Source organism: Petaurus breviceps, unplaced genomic scaffold, assembly GCF_028583685.1.
Source record: "Petaurus breviceps papuanus isolate PSGF00001 unplaced genomic scaffold, PetGlider_PUasm1.0 207, whole genome shotgun sequence".
NCBI lineage: Eukaryota > Metazoa > Chordata > Mammalia > Diprotodontia > Petauridae > Petaurus > Petaurus breviceps.
Genome location: NW_027185850.1, coordinates 15,899,251 through 15,913,787, shown reverse-complemented (window position 1 = coordinate 15,913,787; position 14,537 = coordinate 15,899,251). Strand labels below are relative to the sequence as shown.

General features: G+C 37.6%; 1 pseudogene; it reads right to left on the bottom strand.

Annotated features, from left to right (window-relative positions):
- Positions 1 to 14,537, bottom strand: part of LOC138164745 (cytochrome P450 2J2-like) — a 46,973-nt pseudogene that overhangs the window by 29,127 nt on the left and 3,309 nt on the right.

Sequence of the window (14,537 nt, the reverse complement as noted above, 5' to 3'; positions counted from 1 at the left end):
GGCATGGTGTCAACTCCTACAGATTGTAAACCACTTGAAGTCTGGGGCTGTTTCATTTTTGTCATTGTATACACTTCTCCTACTAGAGTTTAAGAGCACACAGTACGTGCTTAATAAATGTTTGTAAATTAATATTCTTGGTAAAGATGCTGGAAAAATTTAAAACAATGGACATTTATTTCCCATTATTTGGAGATCACTGTGTTCTAGGAAAGCATTGGATCCCCTATGCATAGACTTTCATGTCACTTAAAAAAATCTTATTTCTTTCTTCTTCCCTTTTCAGTCTCTTTTACACAGGCTAAAACAGTTGCTGCCAACCTCTTACAATTTTGCTTATTTCTTTTCCCATGGAGGAAGTGTGTGTCCCAATTGAGGCTGAGTCAGCTGTGCCCAGAAGGGATGGTCTATTACCTGACACTCCCAGCTTCCTAAGAGAACTGTGGTATCATCCAAAGTCTTCAGCAGCTCCCGGAAGTGAGAATCATGGTAGTCAAAGCGATGTCCAAAAGTTATGGAGCAGATGATATTGGAAACAGCATTGTTGATCTGAAAGTGGGGGTCAAAGGGCTGTCCTGTTTAGTGGGAGAGAAAGGGGATAGGCTACTCTTCATTTTTCTCAGGTTCTTTAAAGGAACCCAGCAGAGCTTTCTACCTGTTTCTCTTAAACAGTTTTCCCTCTCCCCTCATATCCTCCAGCACACATCTGCTTTATTATTATTACTCATAATCAGCTGCTTCTTAAATAGATGTGAGGAGAATAAAGAAAAGGATATGCCCCCTTTTTAAGGTTTCTGTCAAGACCTTGTCTGTCAAGTCTTAGGATTTGGCAAATTTTCTTTAAGTGTAACTTGTCTATGTTACTCTGGGCAAGTTGCTGTCTGTCTTTGCATCTATTTATTCAGCAGTAAAATGAGAGGGTTGGACTAAATGACCTTTGAGGGCCCTTGTAGTCTCTTTCTATGATTTGATATCTTATCTATCACCTGCATGGGTGTTCCATTTGTGTAACGGTCATGTGCACACATGTACATGTATATTAATACGTGTGCATATACTAGCACCTATGACCACATACACTGGTGAGCTAGTTGCATTTATGGGAGTAGCAGAGGTGACATTACAACTGCAGATATTGAGATGACAAGAACAGATATGAGAAGGCGCATAAGGAAGGAGGTAGTATACGGTGATGTGTAAGGTACTGGATATGGGGTCAGGAAGACCCAGTCTACCTCACACATTTACTTGCTGGGTGAGCTCAGTTCTAGGACCTTCCCACTGTTGATTATTTCCAATTTCTCATGTTGAAATCACATTTGTAAGTAATTGTTGCATGCTGTCTCCCACCTTAGATTAGGAGTTCTTTGAGAGTAGGGACTCTCGTTTTCCTTTCTTTTTATATTTTCAAGATTTAGCCTGGAATGGAGTAGGAACTTGAGAAATATTTATTCACTGAATGAGTGACCTTGGGCAAGTCACTTAAGTACTCCATTCCTTAGTTTTCTCATCTGCAGAATGGGAGGGAGGATGGGATTGATGGGCTCCAAGTTTCATTCTTATTGCATATCTGTTATAATAAGAGGAAGCAACAGAAGAAAAGAATCAGGAAGTGAAGGAGGATGGGAGGAGAAAGAGAAGGAAAAAGAAGAAGCATAGGAAGAGGAGGGATGGGGTAGAAGAATGAACATCTACAATAACACAATTGTGAAAAGAAAGATAACTTGGATTGCCTTAAGAACTTGGCTTGATGCAAAATCAACCAGAATTCTAGACGTCAAATGATGAAATCTGCTACCCAGATCCTGACAGACGGGTCACAGACTTAGGTTACATAATGAGATTGTTTCTGGGCATGACCAATATGAGAATTTATTTTACTTGTCTATATATATATATGTTCGTTGCTAGGGTTTTGCTTTTTTTTCCTGTCAGAGGAAGAAGGAAAGAAAATAAATGAATAATTGAAAAAAATCATCAAATTACAAAAAGGAAGACAGTGGCATGTATAAATATATTTGTATATGTATGTCTATATATACACAGACATACATATATAAATATATGTTATATACACATGCATATGCATATGTATGTGTATGTATATTTTCCCTAAGGAGTAGAAAGAAGAGAGCAAGGCAGAAAAGAAAAGAAGAATGAGAAGGATGATACTAAGAAAAGGAAATAGATGATTAAGTAGAAAAAAAGAAGGATGATGAGGAAGGGAAAAAAAAGAGTTAGAGAATGGCAACAGGAGGAAATAGAGGAAGGGTTTGTGTACCTGCATGTATGTAGGGAGTTCTCGGAGTGACCACCCATTGCAGGACTCCATGTGTGACATATGAAGAATTGAGGTCTATGAGTTGATGGCACAAAATGATTACTATGGCATTCAAGAGAATGAACCATCAAGGGTTCTTTTCTTTGCTTATTGCCTCTTCCTGAAGAACAAAGTTGTTCTTTGAAAACATTCCCTGGAAGGGATTCTGGGAAGATGGCAGAGTAGGTTAGAAAACTTTCAACTCTCCAAATTTCCTCCACAAAAAGAGGGACCATTACCTCAGAGCAGCAAAAATAAGCACAGGGTAAAGCAACTGTCCTCCTAAGACAATTTGAAAGGACCCCAGGAAAGACCCAACCTCCAGGAGCAGGGATTGGGTCTGAGCGAAGTGTAAACACCTTCAGGATGATTGTGCAGAATCAACAAACAACAACCCCTGGGACAGCTGGGTTTAGGGGCAGCCTCAGCCTTAGAAACTTTTATTTTGCAGTCAGATGTGTGTGTTTGTGAGGATGGTGGGGGGAATTTGGGGGAGGAGGGTTTGATGACTGAGAAGATTGAAGGATGTTCCACTGTTTAGGGATGCCAGGCATAGCTGTGTCAACCAGACACACCACAGGCTGTGGCTGTGAGGGAGAAGTCAGTACAGACCTGGTAAATGCAGTTGTAAGAGACAGAGACCCTGATGACTGTGGGAACTTGCAGGAGAGCAGAGTCCATGGTTTCACTTTTGGGCCAGAGAGCACAACTACAGTTAGAAACCACTAAGGAACCACAGCGAACAAGATCATTTGTGAGACAGTGTGACTGTGGGCTATAGTCCTGGCTTAGGAGAAGAGGGGAAATCCCAAGATAGAGACCTGGGATAGACCTTAGAAAATAATAGTAAGAAAGATCTGAGACATGGGGCATCATTCTCCATACTCCAGGACTACAACTTGATTATGCTAATAGCTACTCAAAACAAACAAAACAATAAATAAACAAATAAATAAAATGAATAAGCAAAGGAGAAAGAACCCAAATGTGGGCCTAGAGAAGATCTGGCTTTATATGAAGAAGAAGATAATGTAGCTAGAAAAAGACAATCCCTTTTCAATGAGAAATGTCATATGGTCCCCAGCACAAAAAGGGTTCTTGGGAGAACTCAAGAAGTAGTTGAAAAATCAGGTAAGAGAGACTGAGATATATTTAGGAAAAGAAAAAGAGAAACCCAAGAAAATCATGAAAAGTCAACCACCTTAAAATAGAGAATCAAAAACTTAAGGAAGCAAATAATTCATTGAAAATTAGAATTGGGCAAGGGGAAGCTAATGACATAAGACACCAAAAATTATGAAACAAAATCAAAAGAATGAAAAAAAAGGAAACATCTCATCAGAAAAAAATCGATCTGGAGAATAGATCAAAAAGATATAACATAAGAGTAGTTGGACTACCTGAAAAATATGTTTGAAACAAAAGAATCTTGACAGAATATCACAAGAAATTAGCAACCAAAAATTGCTCTTAATTTCTAGAACAAGGCATAGCATAAATAGAAAAAAAATCAAACAGATCACCACCTGAAAGAGATCCCAGGAATAAAACTTAACAAGAATATTATAGCCAAGTTTGAAAGCTCCCAGGTTAAGGAGAAAATATTGGAGGCAACAAGACAAAGAAAGTAACATAAACCCCAACAATTTAAATATCATGGAGCTACAATAAGGATTACATAATACCAAACAGTTATTATATTGAAAGACAATAGGTCTTTGAATACTATATTCCATAGAGCAAAAGGTACCAAGGATAACTTACTGAGGAAAATTAAGTATAATCTTAAATGAGAAAATGACACATTTAAGAACTGAAAGGCTTTCAGGTTTTTGTGACAAATTCCCCAGAACTTAAGGGAAAATGTAAAAGATAACACCCTGGAGAAAGATAAAACAGAAAAATGAAATATAAGGGATTCCATTAGGTTAAATTGTTTACTTCTTATATGTAAAATATATGTGAAATTATGCATTCTTTTTTCAATTTGTCATTTATGTTTGCAGAGTTTGAAAGAAAGCCTTGGACTGAGCTGAGTATGATGGGGGTAATTAAAAAAAATAAACTTGTGTTGGGAGAGATTTTTAAAAAGCAATAGAGACATAAAATGAGGCATAAAAGGGAAAAGTGATGCAGAAGAGGCCAGTTGGGGGGAGGGTGAATAGTTCTGGAACCTTACTTTCATCAGGAATGTATGAAAGAAAGAAATGATCTATCTATCTATCTATCTATCTATCTATCTATCTATCTATCTATCTATCTATCTATCTATCTTTCTGTCTGTCTGTCTATTATATATATGTGTGTATGTATAAGGGCATAAAAGTCTTCTAAATTTAGAAAGAAGTAAGAGGGCAAAGGGATAAGATGGGGGGAGGATAAGGGAGGGATTTTAGAGGGGTGGTTAGGTTAAGGAATAGGAGGACAAGGTAGTGGGCAGAAGTAAAGCAAAGGAGTGAGGAGAGAGATTGGGTAAACAGGGTGGGAAGGATAGTGAGGGGAAAATAAGGGAGGAAGAAAATTTACCCATGGAACAGAAATTGATAGTAGGTCCAAAATTTTAATTCAATAAAATTTCACTTTCAGGAAACTTTATAAAAGTGAGAGATACACACAATGATAAGATAATGGGCAGAAGTAGAATTAATTATTTTTAAAAACAGAAAGAGGAATCATGTTCTTAGATAAAGTTAAAGTATATTTAATCAGAAGTGAAAAATAGAGAAACTGCAGTGTTAGCAATATTATTCAGTATAGTTTTAGACCAGTTAAAATGCCTAGACAGTATAAAATACCTAAGCTTATGCCTGCCAAAACAGACATGGGAACTATATATACATAAACATAAAACACTTTTTTATACAAATAAATTAAGATTGAAATTATTGAAGTAATATTTATTGTTCATAGGTAGGTATAGCCAATATAATTTTTAAAATAACAGTTTTATCTAATCTATTTATTCAATGCCATCCCAATTAAATTACTAAAAGTTATTTCAGTGTCTGGAAAAATATAATAACAAAGTTCATTTGGAAGAGCAATAGGTCAGGAACTTCAAAGTAACTAGAAAAAAAAGTGTAAAGGAAGTAGATTCCAAAGTATCAGACATTAAACTATATTGTAAGGGAGATCATTGTTGAAGTGTAAAAAGAAAAATTTTGATTATTTTAAATTAACATTTTTCTTGTATAAATAAAACCTATGTAGGCAATATTAGAATAAATGCAAAAAATTAGAGGGAAGAACTTTCATAGATAAGTTCTCAGATAGGACATGATTGGATTGGAATACTGCTGTGATGAGCTGGTTCATTTAGAAAACCAATGAAAAACTTAGACATATGAAGGAAGATGCTATCTACCCTGAGAGAAACAGATGTTAGATGGAAATAAGCATAGTTCTTACATATATGTGTGAGTTCATATATGTAAATATGGGTATATTTTCAGGGCTTTAGGTACATGTGCACATGCACATACATACATGTGTATGCACACGTGCATGTAAAGCACACACATGTATATGTATGTGTACATATGTGTATGTATTTGCACACATATATACACATCCACAATTAACTATATCCTTCTTTAGTGGGTGGAGGGAGGGGACAAAAAAAAAAGAAAAAGTGCACAGCAGAGAACAAAAGAAAACCAATAAGGAAGCAAATAAATTTAGCACAGTTTTGAAAACAATATGTAGAATTAATTATATAGGTTTTCTTGAAATGGAAATTTATTGTTTTATATGGAATCCTCTTCTATAGTCTGCTGTGTACATGACAATGTTTTATTTTTCTTTTCTCATTTTGCATCTAAGTTTAAAATAAAAATTATATTGAAAGTGTTCCTTGTGGGGGGATGGGGGACATTTTGCCTGTCTCCAGTCTAGGAATGATCTCTCTTCCCCTACTCTTCCCACCCACAGTTACAGATTCTCTTTAATGATCATTTAACCAAAAGGATAATCAGAAGAAATTGTAAATATCTCTGCCTGACCAGTGCTCACCTTTTTCTTCCCTGATAGCCTCAATGAGATATCGGGCCTCCTCCTGGATCCGATCTTCCAGGGTCTTCTTTCCCAAACCAAAGTTCCTCAGCGTCATCAAGGCAAATCTTCTTTGCTGTCTCCACTCTTGGCCATTAGACATGATTAAGCCTTAATAATAAGAAGAAGAACTTATGTGAATATTTCAAAAGATGTCATTTTACTGGTGTGATTATTCCTTTTACTGACAATGGAATTCACTTGAACAAGAACTTTAAAAAAAAAAAGGAGAAAAAACAAAGGTGGGGGTGGAGCCAAGATGTCAGAGTGAAAGTAGGAACTCACCTGAGCTCTCTCATAAATTCCTTCAGGTACCTCTAAAAAGTGAATATGAACAAATTTTAGGGTGTGGTAGATTTCCTTACATGAGACAATACAGAAAATCAATAGGTAGGATTTGTTGCACTGGACTAAAGGAGTGTTGAGCACAGAGCACACAGGCTGGACGAACACAGACTCAAACATAGCAGAATAGGAGCAAGACCTGGCAAACTGAAGCAGCTGCAACAGTGATGTTTCCCAAACCTCACAGCACAGGACAGGGGTGTGTCAAAGGTGAGTGAGAGACAAGTTCAGGGCTTGTGGCAGTGGCAGCAGCTATTCCTGGGACTATAAGCCCACAGAGTAGATGTTTGAAAGTCATGTTTTTGAACTTCCAGGAACCAAGATGGTAGAGTAAACCATAGGTGCTCTCATGCCTGCCTTGTTGATGTTGAAAATCTCAGAGATAGAATCGAGGGGCGGAGTCAAGATGGCAAAGTAGAAGCAGGACCTCTGCCAGGCTCTGGCTTCCACCTTCCTCAATCCATGTAAAAAGGGGACTCTAAACAAACTTTGGAGCTGCAGAACCCACAAAATGACACAGAGAAGCTAACCTCCCACTAAGGACAGCCTGGCAGGCTGGCAGGAATCGGCCAGCACAGCGCTCTGAGCCCAGCCCCACACCGAGGCTTTAACCCCAGGGCAGGCCTGACCAACCACCAGCTGCAGGGACTCCAAATCGCTAGCAGCTGTGGCTGTTTCCAGATTCATCGACACATAGATGCGAAGGACAAAATGAGAGGTCAATGCAGTTTGGACTTTGGGACCAGTAGTTGGGAGTGTGTCAGCTTTTGCCCCCAGGGTGAGAAGTGGCTGAGATGCCAGCACAGCCAGCCAGTGCCACGTGGCAGCTTCAGCTCCTGGCCTGCAGAGTATAGAGGGACCAAGCACCAGTCTAAGGGGCAATCACTCTTTCTTTAACTTTCTGGGATCTGGATTGTAGTCTACGGTGGAGGTCCTGGGGTGTGTGACCAGCTTGCCAGAGCATGTGGAGGCTTCAGAGAGGGCACCCAAATAATACCTCTGGCAGCTGAGAAAACCCCAGCATTTGGGACAAAATCTCCCCGGTCCGGTGGCAGAGTCCTACTGTGGCAAAAAGCCCAGGGGTCAAGTGACTGAAGGGCGACATGACCAGGCAAAGGAAGCAAAACAAACAGTTGACTCCAACATTAGACTCCTATTTTGGAGACAAAAAGGAGCTAAGCACGGAACAGAAGGAAGACAGTGAAATCAGAGCTCCTGCACCAAAAGCTTCAAAGGAAAATATGAGCTGGTTATAGTTCATACAGAACCTTAAGAAGTAGATAAGAGAAGTAGAGGAAAAATTGGGAAGAGAAATGAGAACAATGCAAGAAAATTATGAAATGAGAGTCAACAGTCTGACTGAGGAAAATAACACCTTAAAAAAGACTTCCTCAATTGGCAAAAGAGGCTCAAAAAGGCAATGAGGAGAGGAATGCCTTGAAAAGCCGTATTTGCAAGGTAGAAAATGAATCTCAAGAGCTCAATGAGGAGATTCATTCCCTTGGATTTAGATTGGAGCAAAGGGAAGTTAGTGACTTTAAGAGAAATCAAAATGATGTTAAACAGATCCAAACAAATGAAAGAATAGAAGGTAATGTGAAATATCTCATGGGAAAAACCACTGACCTAGAAAATAGATCCAGGAGAGATAATTTAAAAATTATTGGACTACCTGAAAGCCATGATCAGGAAAAGAACCTAGAAATCATCCTCCAAAAATTTTCAAGGAAAATTGCCCTTATGTTTTAGAACCAGAGGGCAAAATAGAGGTTGAAAGAATCCATTGATCACCTCCTGTAAAAGATCCCAAAAAGAAAACCCCTAGGAATATTATAGCCAGGTTCTAGAACTCCCAGATCAAGGAGAGAATATTATAAGCAGCCAGGAAGAAACAATTTGAATATTGTGGAAACACAATCAGGATAACCCAGGATCTGGCAACTGAGGGATGGAAGGGCCTGGAATAGGATATTCTGGAGGGCAGAGGAGCTGGGATTAAAACCAAAAATCTCCTACCCAGCAAAACTGAGTATCATGTTTCAGGGAAAAATACGGTCATTCAGTGGAATAGAGGACTTTCAAGCATTCTTGCTGAAAAAACCAGAGTTGAATAGAAAATTTGACCTCCAGATACAAGAAGCAAGAGAAGCTTGAGAAGAACAACTTAGAATCACTCTTGGGATGGCTAGGTGGTGCAGTTAATAGAACACTAGCCCTGGAGTTAGGAGGACCTGAGTTCAAATTTGGTCTCAGACACTTGACACTTACTAACCGTGTGATCTTGGCAGGTTACCCTGTGAGTCCCCAGGATCCAATAGCTGATGAAGGAGAAACTTCTACATTGCATAGTATAGCCACTGACATGAAGACTGACTTATTTTTTTTTTTTTTACCACATGAGAACTATTGGGAGTGGTTTGGTCCAAGGCAGGCCTAGGTAAAATGTAACCTGGCCAATTAGCAGTATTGCAAAACTGAGTTATGTTCTGATAAGGTTTAAATATTAGCCTCAGATGATTGTAAATTACGTTAATGAATTCTGTTTTGATCATCATAAAAAAAGAAAAGAAAACATCAGAGAATATTGCCCAAGAAAAATCCTGAAATAGTGAACCAATGGGAGGCTTGGGGGATCAACAGTAAGGGTCCCTGTTGCTGGGAATGAAGGAGAGCAGTGCAGGATGGGAGGCATCCCATCAAACCCCACCTCAGGGTATCAGAGAGATAATGAAACCCAGGAAGGTAGAATTGACAAGTGCCAATATCAGGAACCCAGGCACAACTTTGCATGGCTAGTGTAACGGGAATGTAAATTTTTAAGATCTTCCCTGCCCCTAGGCTAAAGTACACCTGGAGCCTGGGGTGGGAGGCTTGTTTTTCAGTAGATTCTTCTTGATTGGCCAGTGAGTCAATAAGGTTGTTACATTCTCTGAGCCAGGAGAAGGCTATATAAGCCCTGATGTGTAGTGTTGTTTTGGGGCTCACTTTGAAAAGTGTTCTGTGATTTGATCTGGATTCTGGGAAGCCATTGTCCAGAGCCCCCCAGCTTTGAAAAACCCAGATGTTGAAACCCAGCTGTTGATTGGATATGGATGTAATGGTTGGACAGTTTGAAATCTGTCTACTTGATCTGTTTCTCTGTCTTGATAATTCTGTCTGTATATTCTGAAGTTTGGGGTGCTGACCTTTTTTCCCTTGAACTAGGTAAATGATAACATGTTTGACTGATTAAAGTAAGCTTGTTAACCCATTTTGAGTTGCTTTCCTTTAACAAAACAGATCTAAGAACCTGTTCTGGCAGCAAACCCTGAGGACGCTTGGGGTGCTTGCGGCTACAGCTAGGGGAGTTGGTAGACACCAGTGAGGTGTCATCCACCAGTGGCTGAGCCAGCTTGAGTGGTTCCCCAGCCCAGGCTGGGGAAGTGGAGACGTTAAGTGTCCAGACCATCCCTCCCCCACACCTTATGTTGTGAGCTTCAGTGTAACACTGGGGAAATGCAGAAAAACCTGGCATCGACCTGGGCCTGGGCCTAGGTACATACCAGCCAACTCCAGCTCAACACTAGGTGACCTGCAATACTTTATGGCCTTTAGGTGACAGAATCAGAGGCCACAGTATAAAAAGCCAGTAATCAGGGTTCTAATCCCAACACAAGGGTCAGAGCCCCTTGTTCCCCAGAAGCAGAGATCTACCTCAAAATTCAGGAAACAGGCAATCACAATAAAAAAAAGCAAACTGAAAAAACAAAGACCATAGAATCCTACTATTGAGGCAGAGAAGATAAAAATACACATTCAGAAGAGGTGAGAATCTATACCCTCATCTGAAACCTCAAAAAGAAATATGAACTATAGTAGAGGGAAAGAAGTGAGGGAGATGAGCATTGTATGAGCTTCTCTCTCATTGCTTTTTGGTTCATGGAGGGAATAACATACTCAGTTAAGTATAGTAATCTAATCTGAAGAGACACCAAAATTATTAGAGTAGAGGGAAAGAAGGGAACAGAAGGGCATTGTTTGAGATTTACTCTCATTGGATTTGGTTCAAGGAGGGAATAACATACTCTGTTAATTATAGAAATCTAACTTGTCCTTCAGGCAGTAGAAGGGGAAAGAGGAAAGAAAAAGGGGGTTGTTTAGAAGGGAGGAAAGAAGTAGTAAAGGGAAAGGGTAAAAAATGGAGGGGGCCTGGTAGGGAGGGAATATGGAGGGAGGAAGTGGTCAAAAGAAAAACATTTTTGATGAGGACAAGGGAGAAGGGAGAAATAAAAATATAAATGGGTTTGGGGAAGGCAACAGGATGTAGAGAAAGATAAAGATAGTAATCATAACTGTGAATGTGAATAGGATAAATGCTCCCATAAAATGGAAACAAGTAGCAGAATGGATTAAAAACCATAATCCTATAATATGTTGTTTTCAAGAAATACATTTGAAGCAGGGGGATACACACAAGATAAAGGCAAAAGGCTGGAGTAGAATATATTATGCTTCAGCTGACGTAAAAACACCAACAACAGGGGTAGCAATCTTAATCTCAGGCAAAGTAAAAGCAAAAATAGATCTAATCAAAAGAGCTAAGGAAACTATATCCTGCCAAAAGGCACCATAGACAATGAAGAAATATCATCACTAAACATACATGCACAAAATGGTATAGCATCCAGATTCTTAGAGGAGAAGTTAAGGGAGTTATAGGAAGAAGTAGACAGTAAAACTACATAGTTGGGGAACTCCCCCTCCCCATTTCTGAACTTGTACAATTTAACTTCAAAATAAACAAGAGAGAAGTTAAGTAGGTGAATAGAATTTTAGAAAAGATAGATATGGTAGACCTCTGTAGAAAACCAAATGGGAATAGAAAGGAATATACCTTTTTCCCAGTAGTACATGGCACATATGCAAAATTTGACTTATACTAGGGCATAAAAACCTCACAATTCATTGCAGAAAGGCAGAAATATTAATAAGTATCAAATGCATTAAATATGATTAAATATTTAACAAATATTAAATGCATTCTTTTCGCATCATGATGACACAATAAAAATTATATGTATTAAAAGGGCATGGAAAGATAGACTAAAAATCATTTGGAAACCAAATTATCTAATCTTAGATGATAGTAAAGTCAAAATGAGTACATGATTTAGACATAAGGGATGACACTATAAGAAAATCAGGAGAGCAAGGAATAGTACAACTGTGAGGAAGGGTAGAAATTATGACCAAAAAATAGAGATCATTATGAAATTCAAAATGGATAATTTTTATTACATTAATTAAAAAGATTTTGCACAAACAAGCAGAAAGCTGCAGGGAAAATTTTTGCTTCCAGTATTTCTGATAAAGGCCTCATTTCTACAATATATAGAAAACTTAATCAAGTGAAAGAAAGGAAGAAAAAAAAGAAAAGAAAACAAATCATTACCCAATTTACCAATGGTCAAAGGATATGAACAGGCAGTTTTCAGAGGAAGAAATTAAGGCTAGCTATAGTCATACAAAAAATTCTCTAAATTACTAATGATTATAGGGAAATTCATTCACTTTTACAAATAAAATTAAATTTAAATGTGGGAGATATATTAATTTTTCTTCAGGCTGGACCAACAGAATAAAAATGAAAATTTTACCTAAAATATTTTATATATTAAACACAATCCCAATTAAATTACCAACTAATTATTTTATCAAATTAGAAAGAAACAATAAAATTCATTTGTAAAATACAAAGTGAAGAATATGAAAGGAAATGTTGAAAAATGTGAAAAGGAAGGAAGTTTAGCAGTGCCAGAGGTTAAATTGTATTTAAAGGCTGTAATTATTTACACTATTGGTATTGACCAAGCAAAAAAGGTAGGTCAATGGAATAGTGGAGACATATGATTTACAGCAGCAGATAAATGTAATTAGCTTGCATTTGACAAATGAAAAAACTAAAGACTTAAAGATAAGAATTCATTATTTGGTGAAAAGTGTTAGGAAATCCAGAAACAATATAACAGAAACTGGACATGGATGAATATCTCATACTATATACCAAGAAAATGTAAAAATGGACAACTGACCTGGATATAAAGAGAGATTTTATAAGAAAATGAGAACATGGAATATATTACTTATCAGACTTATAGGATAGGTGAACAATTTATGAATAAACAAAATAAAGAGAGCAAAGGTTGGGGAAAATGGATAATTATATTACATTAAAATTTAAAAGTAGTATAACTAAAACAAATTCATCCAGGAGCAGAAGGAAAGTAGAAAATAAGGGGAAAAATTATAGACATTTTAATAGATAAAGCTCTCATGTCTAAAATATTGAAAGAACTCTATCAAATGCAAAAGAATATGAATCATTCCCTAACTGATATATGGTCAAGTAATGTGAACGGCAGTTTTCCAATAAAGAAATCAAAGCAATTTGTAGTTATACAAAAATGCTCTTAATCAACAATGATTAGAGAAATGCTGATTAAAACTATTTTGGGATATCCTTTTACACCTACCAGATTGGAAAAAAAAATGATTCAAGAGAATGGCACAGGAGTTGCAGGGGATGTGAAGGGAAGTAAAAAAGGAAAAAAAAAGATATTTACATGATCATTTTGTTAGATATTTGAAAGGAATATCAAGTTTTGCATAGTAGATTAGTAGTTTCAGGTACAATCATTTTTTTTCTATTATATTGTGTTCAAGAAATGCTTTCTGTCTCCATAAATTAAAAATATAACAAAATTTCATAAATAAAACAAAACAAAAAGACTTTGACCTGGGACTTTGATTTTACTGAAATCCTCCAGAAGCAGGTCGCTCTACTGGCACCTGTGCTACCATGTTGGTCAAAGGGCCTAAAGGTGGAATCATAAATGCTTCTGAGCTGGAAGGCATCTCAAAAGTCAGCCAATCTAACTTGTACCCAGCAAATAACACCAACATAATATACTGAACAGCTTTTCTTGAAAATCGCCAATGAGGGAGGATCTACCATCTCTGAAGGAAAACCTTTTCATTTTTGGACAGCTCAGATGGTTAGGCAGTTTTTCCTATTATCAAGCCGAATTGTACCACTCTGCAAGTTTTACGCTTTGCTGCTAGTATGGGGATAAAGAAGATCAAACTAATATCTTTTCTATTAACAGATGTTCAAATACTTAAAGACAGTCATCACATCTCTCTTCAACTCTCAACTGAGTCTTCTCGTCCTTAAGTTCAATACTCCAAGCTCCTTCAACTGATCCTCCTATGAGATGAATTTGAACACATTCACCTTCTTCATTAATCTCCCCCTCAATCCTATTCCTCTACCCCCACTCTCAGACATGAACGAAGGAAACTTCAGAGGTCTATTTTTTTTTATCATGTTTCTTCTAGACACAAGACTTCTATAATGAGTTGGAATTCTTCAGGAATAAAGCATTATCAGAGTCAAAGAAATCTTTCAAATAATCCTGGAGTTGGAAAATATTTATCATGACTCAAAGAACTCACCATGTGATTGAAAGATGTGGAAGTGGATAGGAAAAGGGGGGCGATCAATAAATACGTTGTCTTGATTGACCAGGACCTCCTTGATCAGTGGCAGTCCAGTTACCATGATGAAGTTGTAACCACCCACATATGTGTAGTAGATATTTCCATATTCCCTGGTGAGCTGAAAAAGAACTAGTTTGAGTTGCAAACTTCTATAGCTTTTCAGGCTATTTCTTGTCTGTACTGTCACCAGGTGACATTCTAGCAATGTGAAACCAATTCCAATAGAGTCCACCCAACTCAGCCTGACCTAATTCCACTGAATTCAGTTCAGTTTAGCCCAACA